This window comes from Leptodactylus fuscus, chromosome 1 (genome assembly GCF_031893055.1).
Source record: "Leptodactylus fuscus isolate aLepFus1 chromosome 1, aLepFus1.hap2, whole genome shotgun sequence".
In the NCBI taxonomy this organism is placed as follows: Eukaryota; Metazoa; Chordata; class Amphibia; order Anura; family Leptodactylidae; genus Leptodactylus; species Leptodactylus fuscus.
Window position 1 is genome coordinate 363,549,087 of NC_134265.1, and position 10,910 is coordinate 363,559,996.

The 10,910-nt window shown below is 44.0% G+C and overlaps 1 pseudogene; it reads left to right on the top strand.

The window, feature by feature from the left end:
- The first annotated feature begins 4,339 nt into the window (after positions 1 to 4,339).
- Positions 4,340 to 4,438, top strand: LOC142190553 (5S ribosomal RNA; annotated as a pseudogene).
- Positions 4,439 to 10,910: the final 6,472 nt, after the last annotated feature.

Consider the following 10,910-nt stretch of genomic DNA (forward strand, 5'->3'; position numbering starts at 1 on the left):
CTTCTCAAGTTAGGGTGCATTCATACTACGGATACGGTAACTGATTCTGAACGTTAAAACACAGTCAGAATCAGCGCATATAAAGCAGATCCCATTCATTTCTATGGGAGCCGGCATACGAGCGCTCCCCATTGAAATGAATGGGCTGCTTTTTTCTCTACGAGCGCTCCCATTGAAGTGAATGGGAAGCGCTCGCGTGTACGGCTCGGACTGAGCCGAGCGCCGGGCCTCTTCACACGGCGAGCCGTACACACGATTGCTTCCCATTCACTTCAATGGGAGTGCTCGTAGAGAAAAAAGCAGCCCATTCATTTCAATGGGGAGCGCTCGTATGCCGGCTCCCATAGAAATGAATGGGATCTGCTTTATATGCGCTGATTCTGAACGTGTTTTTATGTTCAGAATCAGTCACCGTATCCGTAGTGTGAATGCACCCTTAGGGTGCATGCACACTGAGTAACGCCGGGCGTGTATGAGAGCCGTACACGCCGGCGTTACAGCAGGGCTGCCGAACACTTCCCATTCACTTCAATGGGAGCGCTCGTAACAGCGGCGTTTACGAGCGCTCCCATTGAAGTGAATGGGAAGTGTTCGGCAGCCCTGCTGTAACGCCGGCGTGTACGGCTCTCATACACGCCCGGCGTTACGTAGTGTGCATGCACCCTTAGGGTCAGATAGAAGCAGTAAAGCTCCTGTAATTTAGGAACAAATCTAATGATTGAACTCCCATAAAAGTAAATTTAAAATCAGATATTCATCTCATGAATTATGTAAGCTAAATAATTAAATAATGAGAGGGAGAAGGGAAAATCCATATATATTTTCTTAAACACCTGCTGCATTGTCAGGCACCTTCATGCAATTTTGATTTAAATGAATGTTTTATGAAAAAAATGCAAATAAATGTATATTAATTGCTAAAAGCAGAAACCAAACAAAAAATGTAATGCACCAAACCTCCTAAAAATAAGAGTTTAACATGTGCAGAGTTCATTCATATCACTATGGCCTGAACCCGCATGCACATGTCTTCAGAAAATTGCTAGAACTGGAAGGAACAAAAATCTGCTTTGAAGCTGGAAATGTAAAAAAAATATCATCCTATAAAATGTAGGGATTACACACCATGAAAAGTAAGTGAACCCCTAAACCCTATATATTTTTTGAAAGTAGACAACTTGAAGAGTACATATGTCTCAATGGGTCATCAATAGCCACATCCACGTTCATGCAACTTTGCGACAAACACAAATAATTTTTTGAAGAAATACGCTAAAACACATATTTGCACCTAAAACTCATGTTCAAGGTCACAATCATATACAAAATACTTTTAAAATAATATAATATAATATAATATAATATAATATAATATAATATAATATAATATATAATAATATAGGAGAGCTGCTGGAAAATCTTTTCTTTTTACTATTTCAAATAATAGCTTATGGTATATACAATGTGTATATATACTGTATGTACCGCAAACATCAACTACAACAAGAGCTCGGACTCCCAAAAACCCTAATAAGATAAGATAAGATAATCCTTTAATAGTCCCACAGTGGGGAAATTTCAGTATGTTTCAGCTGCATAGTAATACAGATACAGGATAATACACAGTAAATATTACAGAAGTAGTAGGCACACATATGCTGAGAAAGATATGCTAGGAGTCCATAGCAGCTAAGGAACAGAGAAGAAAGAAGGAGGACATTCATAATCATTAGTTCTCTGTGCGGAGTGATCTTCGCTTGGTCTGATGTAGATTATACAGCCTGGTCGCAGTTGGAAGGAAGGACCTGCAATAGCTCCTTCTCACACTTGGGGTGAAGCAGACGGTTACTTACAGTGCTGCAAAGTCCCATCAGGGTCCCATACATGGGGTGGGATTTGTTCTCCCGCATGGAGGTCACCACAGACAGTATCCTTCTGTCACCCACCACCTGTACTGGGTCCAGGGGGCTCCCCAGGACAGAGCTGGCCCTCCTGATCAGCCTGTCAAGTCTATTTCTGTCCCTGGTTGATATACTGCTCCCCCAGCAGGCTACACCAAAAAAGATGGCTGAGGCAACCACAGAGTTGAAGAAGGCCCTAAGAAGTGTCCCCTGGACTCCGAAGGCCCTCAGCCTCCTGAGCAGGTAGAGCCTGCTGTGGCCCTTTCTGTGCAGCGCCTCCAGGTGATCACCCCAGTCTAGTTTATTATTGAGGAGCGCGCCCAGATACTTATAGGTCCTGACTATCTCAATACATGTCCCCTGGATCTCCACCGGGGTCGGAGCACCTCTCCGTTTACTAAAGTCCACCACCATCTCCTTGGTCTTCCCAGCATTAATCCTGAGCTGGTTCTGCTGGCACCATTCAACAAAATCCTGATTTAAGTCTCTGTATTCCCTATCGTCGCCATCAGTAGATAAGGCCTACTATAGCAGAGTCATCGGAGGACTTTTGTAAGTAACAGCTGGAGGAGTTGTGCCTAAAGTTAGCAGTGTACGGTGTGAAGAGAAATGGGACAAGAACTGTACCTTGTGGTGCCCCCGTACTACAGATCACAGTGTCAGACACACTGTCTTGGGCTCTCACATACTGAGGGCGGGTTGTCAGGTAGTCTAGTATCCAGTTGGACAGGTGATGGTCCACTCCACCAAAGTTCAGCTTCTCCCTCAGTAGCCCTGGCAGAATGGTGTTGAACGCACTGGAGAAATCAAAGAACATTATTCTCACAGTGTTCCCGGGTTTCTCCAGGTGAGAGAGAGCTCTATGAAGAAGGTGGATGATGGTGTCATCTACCCCAATGCCCGGCCGGTAGGCAAACTGGAGGGGGTCCAGAGCGGAGCTCACTAGGGGGCGTAGGTGTGTCAGGACCAGTCTCTCTAGGACCTTCATCAGGTGGGATGTCAGTGCTACGGGTCGGTAGTCATTGTAGTCCATCGGGTTGGGTTTCTTTGGGACTGGTACCACGCAAGATGTTTACAAGATGTAATACAGAAGACAAGCAGGATTATGCAGCATTCCATATATAAAAACACAATTTAATAGTTCATATATACAACCACCTTCATGCAACTTTGCAGCAAACAGAGATTTCAAGCAAAAGTTGCACAGAAATTCTAATTTGCCACTAAAGTGCGGCTCAAGCAATCCAGTTTTGCAAACAAAATGTACTTTCTAAAAAAGTGCAATATGTGAGTTCATACATACCACACATGTATATATACACCCCAAACTATCTATCTATCTATCTATCTATCTAGTACATACTACACATGTATATACATACCACACTATATATATACAGTACATAGCAAACTATATATATATATACCACACATACACTATATACATAATACACATATATACACATCACGCTATATATACATACCACACTATACATACAGTACATACCACACATGTATATATTTACAAGGGCGGGTGTTAGAGAAATGCCAAAATCTCAGAAATATGCCATCCCTTTTTGTGCATGCAAATTGAATAGGATTTTACATAAAAATATTTTTTCCATCCCCCTATAATAATTTTAGCAATCTATACGTCATCTCTAGTGATAATCGTTATTACTATTATTTTAGTGTGTGTTTAACGGAGATGTATTTTACTCTAGAAAGCTCAGGTATGGACAGGACAGGGATTGGGTGAAATGTAAACGTTATTCATGACTTTGTGTATATGTTGTGTAAGTGTTTGGAGCAACTTTTTTTTGGCGCTGCGACCTGGACAATGGTAAACATCTGGGTCAATAAACTTCCTTGTTATGTTTAGAGGGTATTACATAAGAATACCCCACTAGTAAGGCTCAGGGGAGAATTACATTATATTTGTATGTGACAATCAGAGCACAAAAGTATAGTATGCTCTCTGATTGGCAGGAGAAGGGTTAATAGGAACAGAAGAGTCCCTGCCACCCCCCTCCTGGGGTCACATACAAGTTATGTACAGAGTGAGATTGTTTCTTTGTCTCTGTGCACGCTGCTGGGCTGCTCCTGCCCCTCTCCCTTTCCTGTTACAGTTCACAAATTGCTTGCTTAGACAGGAAGGGGAGGACATTTTAGAGCCCTATATCTTTGGACTGCATCAACATATCTTGATGCTTTAAAATGCATTTTAAAGAGAAGAATCTCATCTTTAAAATAATATCAAGAATTTGATGATAGAACTTATAATTTTTCAGCAAATCACTGTTGAAACACTATTGGGAATTGATCTCAATGCCAAATAGCGTTTTCAACAGTGAATCACTCCAAAACTGTAAGTTTTATCATCAAGTTCTTGGTATAATTTTAGAGATGAGATTCTTCTCTTTAAAATGTATTTTAAAGCCTACGGCCACACCACCCTGAACTCGGAAGCTAAGCAGGGTCGGGCCTGGTTAGTACTTGGATGGGAGACCGCCTGGGAATACCAGGTGCTGTAGGCTTAAAAAAAAAAAAAAAAAATGTATTTTAAAGAATCAAGATATGTTGAAGCAATCCAGAGATATCAGCTACATCCTCCGCTACTGATGTGCCACCTTGGGAGGACGTAGAGCCACGTGCTTGGGAGGACGTAGAGCCACGTGCTTGGCAGTGTAAGGGTTAAAGGTGTTTTCCAGTTCAGTGTGTGAGCAATGCCTGGAGCAGATCATATAATATGCAAATGCAGGTACAGAATGGACTGAGGGTTAGCTGAGTGTTTACATAGAGAGATAACAGACCTGGCTTTATCAGAAGCTGAGATAAGCTGCTGCAGGAACAGTGTAATATAGTATCCTACTAATATTATAAATGGTAAAGTTTGGATGTTTGGATGTTTATTCCTCAATCACGCAAAAAAACGCTGAATGGATTTGAATGAAATTTGGCACATTGATAGATTGTAACCTCGATTAAAACATTGGCTATCTTTATCCAGGTAAATGACATGGCTTCACAACTGTTATGAATTTATGGTCACTTACTATATTACACTGCTCCTGTAGCAGCTTATCTCAGGTCCCAAAGCTTTTATCTCTCTGTGTAAACACATGCTAACCCTCTGTGGATTGTGTACATATATTTGCAATTTGCATATTATTTGATCTGCTCCAGGCCGTGCAGACAAACTGACAAGGGCAAACACCTTTCATCCAAATTAGCAGTTTGTCAACTTTAAACAAGCCTGGAAAAAGAGAATCTAATTTGGCGCAAGCAACGAGAGCTATGAAGGTAGCTAGGAATCAAAGCGTTCTCCTCAAGCGGAGCTGAGGGAGATCATCGATGTCAACAACACATGCATTATATGGCATTGCAGCGAGCTGCTGAGATGTCACAACAATTACGGGCACTGCACAAGTAATGAGTTCAGTGACAGACGAGCTTCATATTTGCCGGAACGCCGGAGCATGCGGATCATCAACACAAACAACGCCCTCATTATATGGCTTCACATTAAGCTGCTGAGATGTCAGCACAATCACAGGCACAGCGCGAGGAACACATTCAGCAACAGGCCAGCTTGAAAGCTGTCGAAACGCCGGAGTAGGTGGATGTTAGGATTGGGTCCCGCAATATTCTCGCTCAGTGCACAGCGCTACCGGCGGATCAATCTAACTCTCGCCCCCGGCCTCGGATAGTATGGTGTCTGGAGTGTAAGTCCAGCTTTTGGCCTACTGAGCATGCTCAGACCTATTGGAGCCACTCGCAAGCTAAGTGCCATTTCGTCCCTACTGAGCATGAGCGGTGAGGTCATAGCTACCGCTCCTTTAAATAGTGTGAGCCGATGCCCGCCCGGCGCTCACACTTTGACTGAAGTTTGTTAAATGACAGTAGTTCAGGGCTAGGCTCCAATATCCAGGCAGGTGTTCAGACTAGGCCTCTGTGTGGGGTTTCTCTAGCCTCTATCTGCTCTGTAGTTAGTACCCAGTAAATCCTGAACTGCCAGCTCTACACCAGGGTTAGGAGCAGTAGACTCTGTTCCAGCCCATAGAGTTGCAGCAGGTTTGGGCTCTCAGATAGCCTCTTTACTGTCCAAACTTCCTTCACTCTCCTGGCTGCTGCAGGAACATGTTTAGTTGCTGACCTGGGGTGAGTTAACCCTTGGCAGCCTAGCTGTTTCAGCTGTACTGTGCACCTGTCCAGTGAGGTTTACTGGCAGGGCTTTCTTGCAGCTTTTTCACATTAAGTATCGCATCACATATCTGCCAGTGCAGTTTAACTGGTAGAGGACTATTCAGACATACAGCCGCCCACCATTGGGCCTGTGGACCTCGCTGCAGTGTCTTGCAGACTAGAGGTTCTGTTGTTTAAAATAATATATATATACACACAGAACCGTAACAGTGGATCATCAACACTAACAATATGCTCATTATATTATATCCCAGCGAGCTGCTGAGATGCCGGAACAATCACAGGCATTTTGTGAGGAACACATTCAGCAGCAGAATAACTTAAGAACTGTTGGAGCAGGCAAACCATCGACAGCAGCAATTTGCTGTATGTAGGAGGAACATCAATTCCAACAAATCGCAGACGAAGTCGCGGGCAGAGGCTAGTGTGAACATAAATTCATAACAGTCGTGAAGCCATACAATCTACCGGGATAAAAAGTAGCCTATGTGTTACTCCAGGTTACAAACTATCTATGTGCCAAAATTTCATCCAAATCCGTTTTTGCGTGATTGACTAAAAAACATTCAAACACACAAACTTTCACACTTATAATATTAGTAGGATTTTAGCCAATTTATTACCTATTTATTATATTTTTACCTGTTTGTATTTTTTTTTTTTTTTAATAAATTTTTTATTTATGAAAACAGGATAACATAGAAGGAACAGTGAAAGTTATCAACATAAACAAGCAAACAACAACACAAGGAGGACCCAATTGCAATAAGGGCCACCAGACAAATTCAGAGGCCGGACCTCACCACAACCAACAATTCGGGGGAGGAGGGGTCAACAAAATGTCAAGAAGGAAAGTGAAGGGGGACGGAAGAGAGACAAAGGGAAGCGAGGGAGAGGTGGCTAGGAAAGAGGCAGAGTGGTAGATCAGAGAGGGAAGAGGGGGAGAAAAAAAGGGGAGCAGTCAGGAGGAAGGGGGGAGTGGGGGGGAGGGAGCCCCGGGGCACGCCTTCCGCACAAACCTCACACCTAGCCCATTATGTCTCTGTATTGACCGGACCCCTGGAAAAGGATCCAGGGGGTCCAAGCCTTCAGAAAAACATCATGGGCGTCTTGAAGAGACGCCGTGAGGTCCTCCATAGATTGGAGGTCCTCCACTTTACGAAGCCAATGGCGAAGAGACGGGGGGCTAGGGGAATCTAAGGCCGGGATGCAAGCCCTAGCTGTATTAATCAAATGCTGAACTGCAGATTTTTGGTAGGCCTTGCGGGGGGACCCAGAAAGATGAAGGAGGAAGCAGGCCGGGGTATTAGGCAGAGCAGTCTGAAAAATCTGGGACGTTAGACGATGGACCCCATCCCAGAACTTTCTCAAAGCTGTGCAGCTCCAAAAAACATGAAGAAGTGTCCCCTCCTCCAAACCACACCTCCAACACAGGGGGGAGGCGGACGGGAAAAACTTGTGCAAAAGGGAAGGAACATGATACCACCTGGTAAGAATCTTGAAGCCCGCCTCTTACCTGTTTGTATTTTATCAATGGCTAAAGTAAAAATAGTATAATGAATATGTTACAGGCAATGTATGTAAAGCAGGCATTCTAGAGATTTCCTAGGCACTCTATAGAATGCCCGGCATTTGTAGGCAATATATGAAATGAGAGAATCGTTCCGTACTTTGCCTAGGCATTGTATAGAGTACCTAGATATTCTATAGAAGCCAAATGCTATTTAGGCAAAGGTAAGAAAAAGCCCAAATAAGCTTCATGCAGTTATGTGAAGGAATAATTGGGAGTCACCATTAACCCCTTCACTACCTCCATTTCTCATAAAGTTTATGGTGGGGATCTGAAAGTTGCCCTTTCAGTGCAGTCAGCAGATACATCCCCCGCAGTCTTCCTACCCCGATCTGCCCTGTGTCAGGCAGCTCATAAGCCCCGAGGCAATGTCTGACCCCCTAAAGAAGTAACACAACAAGGGTGACACCAATGTGGGGGGTGTCCTGTCAGTTACAGGTATGGGGACCCATAGAGGAGATGACAGTGCCACTGGACTCCACCCCCATAATGACAGATGCACCTGCCCAGCCCCCCTCCCCCTCATAGTCCCGCTCAAACTGAAAAATTCAAACCTGAGTCCTTCTTATGGTAGAGTTGGAAGGGACCTCAAGGGCCATCGGGTCCAACCCCCTGCAAGTGCAGGTTTTCCTAAATCATCCCAGCTATATGTTTATCCAGATTCCGCTTGAAGATTTCCATTGATGGAGCGCCCACCACCTCCCGTGGCAGCCTATTCCACTCTCTCACTACCCTCACTGTCAGAAAGTTTTTCCTAATGTCTAATCTGTATCTCTTTCCCTTTAGTTTCATCCCATTGCTTCTTGTACTTCCTTGTGCTAATGAGAATAGGGGAGATCCCTCTGCACTGTGACTACCTTTCAGATATTTGTAGACTGCTATTAAATCTCCCCTCAGCCTTCTCTTCTGCAAACTAAACAATCCCAGTTCTTTTAGCCGCTCCTCATAGGACATGGTTTGCAGACCTTCCACCATTTTGGTTGCTCTTCTCTGGACTTGCTCCAATATATCGATGTCTTTCTTGAATTGAGGCGCCCAGAACTGCACACAGTATTCCAGGTGTGGTCTGACCAGGGAAGAGTACAGCGGAATAATGACCTCTCTTGATCTAGATTCAATGCTTGTCTTAATACATCCCAGAATTTTATTAGCCTTTTTTGCAGCAGCACCGCACTGTTGGCTCATGTTGAATTTGTGATCTACTATTATGCCCAAGTCCTTTTCCCCTATGCGATCACTTAGTTCTATTCCTCCCATACTATATATGTTTTTTACATTTCTGTTACCCAGATGTAGAACTTTGCATTTGTCCCTGTTAAATCCCATTTTGTTCGCCTCAGCCCATTGTTCCAGTGTGTCTAAGTCCTTTTGAATACACTCTCTCTCCTCTCTAGTGTTGGCTATTCCTCCTATCTTCGTATCATCTGCAAATTTTATGAGTTCCCCAATAATTCCATCGTCCAGATCATTTATAAAGATATTAAAAAGTACTGGGCCCAGAACAGAGCCCTGCGGCACCCCGCTTTTGACTTTCTTCCAGTTGGATGTGTAGCCATTTAGTATTACTCGTTGTGCCCGATCATTAAGCCAGTTGTGAATCCACCTAACGGATTTTTTGTCAAAGCCATACTTAATCATTTTTTCAATAAGAAGGTTATGTGATACTTTATCAAATGCCTTACTGAAGTCAAGATATACTATATCCACGGCATTCCCTTGGTCCAACCATTCAGTGATTTTGTTGTAGAAGGAAATCAGGTTAGTCTGACAAGATTTATTGGTCCTAAAGCCGTGCTGGCTCTGGTTAATTAATGCCTTCCCATCCAGGTACCGAAGTAAATGTTCCTTGACAATTTGCTCAAAGATTTTTCCTGCTATCGAGGTCAGACTTACCGGCCTGTAATTTCCTGGATCGTCCCTTTTCCCCTTTTTGTAGATGGGGACAACATTTGCCCTTTTCCAATCTAAAGGGACCACTCCTGTTTCCCATGACTTACCGAAGATTATAGCAGAGTCCACTGAGGAGGTGCTGGGTGCCTGGAGGCTTCAGGGAATTTAAGAATTTCGGTCAGATTTTTCCTCCCCTCCTGACAGCTGTTATTAGGTGAGGTGGAGGGGTGAGCGTTGCTCCCCCCCACCCTCGAGCTATCAGAACCCCCGGGGGAGGGCTCCAAGCTCAGCACCTCATGTGCACGGTGTTAGCGGTGAGCCCTGGTCCTGACAAGTCTCCTATACCGACACTCCATAGTGATGGTGTTCTCCCTTACCTCTTGGAGAATGACAGCAGCGGGTACCAGAGACAGTGGCATGGCATCCCCGCTCACTGCCTGTCACCTCGCACACAGCAGTCAGCACCACCGTACATGTCCCATCCTGCCACACAGCTATTCCTGCACACCGTCCCTTTCCAGTCATGACTCAAAAATGGCACTGAAGGTGCAGAGCTTCTTCTTATCGGAGATGATGATGATGATGATGATGATGATGATGATGATGATGATGATGTTAGTGCTAGTGCCTTGCCGAGGAGCCAGAAGAAGCGAAAGAAGAAGAATGAAGGTCGCCTATTAATTCATACTTTGACGACTTCTCATTCAGCATTGTATAGGATGCCTAGGCAATGTGTGAAATGACGAATTGTTTCATACATTGCTGGCTAGTTTTAGGCATTCTATAGAATGTCGGATTTCATACATTGCCGGTAACATATATACAAAGTAACTGAACTGCTGACATAGATTGATTCTATTTGTGAGCTATGTAATGACATATAAGGGCAGAGAGAAGCTTTCTATAAACTCTTGTATAATGGAAGGCTTCTTACCTCCTGGCTGTGACTCCATGTTATAGACGAGGTATTTATATAAAGCTTCTGACCACTGACAGCCCATGGGGTAACATTTCCTACATTGACCTCACGTATGGGCTGTGCAGATCCATTTACAATAATCCAGTTTATTATCTTATATGGATGTACGGCTTCCCCCTGGTCACTGAAGTAATATGAAGGACTCATTGGATCCAGTGGACTCTTCATCCTCTGTAGGTGGCGCTGTAACTTCTGTGTGTATTGGGTAAGTCCAGTTATTGGATTTTCTGGATTTTTGTCTTTTATATATAAGAACATTTCATGGAGAGCTTTTGCCAGGACTTCTACAGCCTCGTACAGTCTTGGAGAGACGCCCGATGTGAGGAGATATCTCAGGCTTGGTTCAGTATACATTACACTCTCA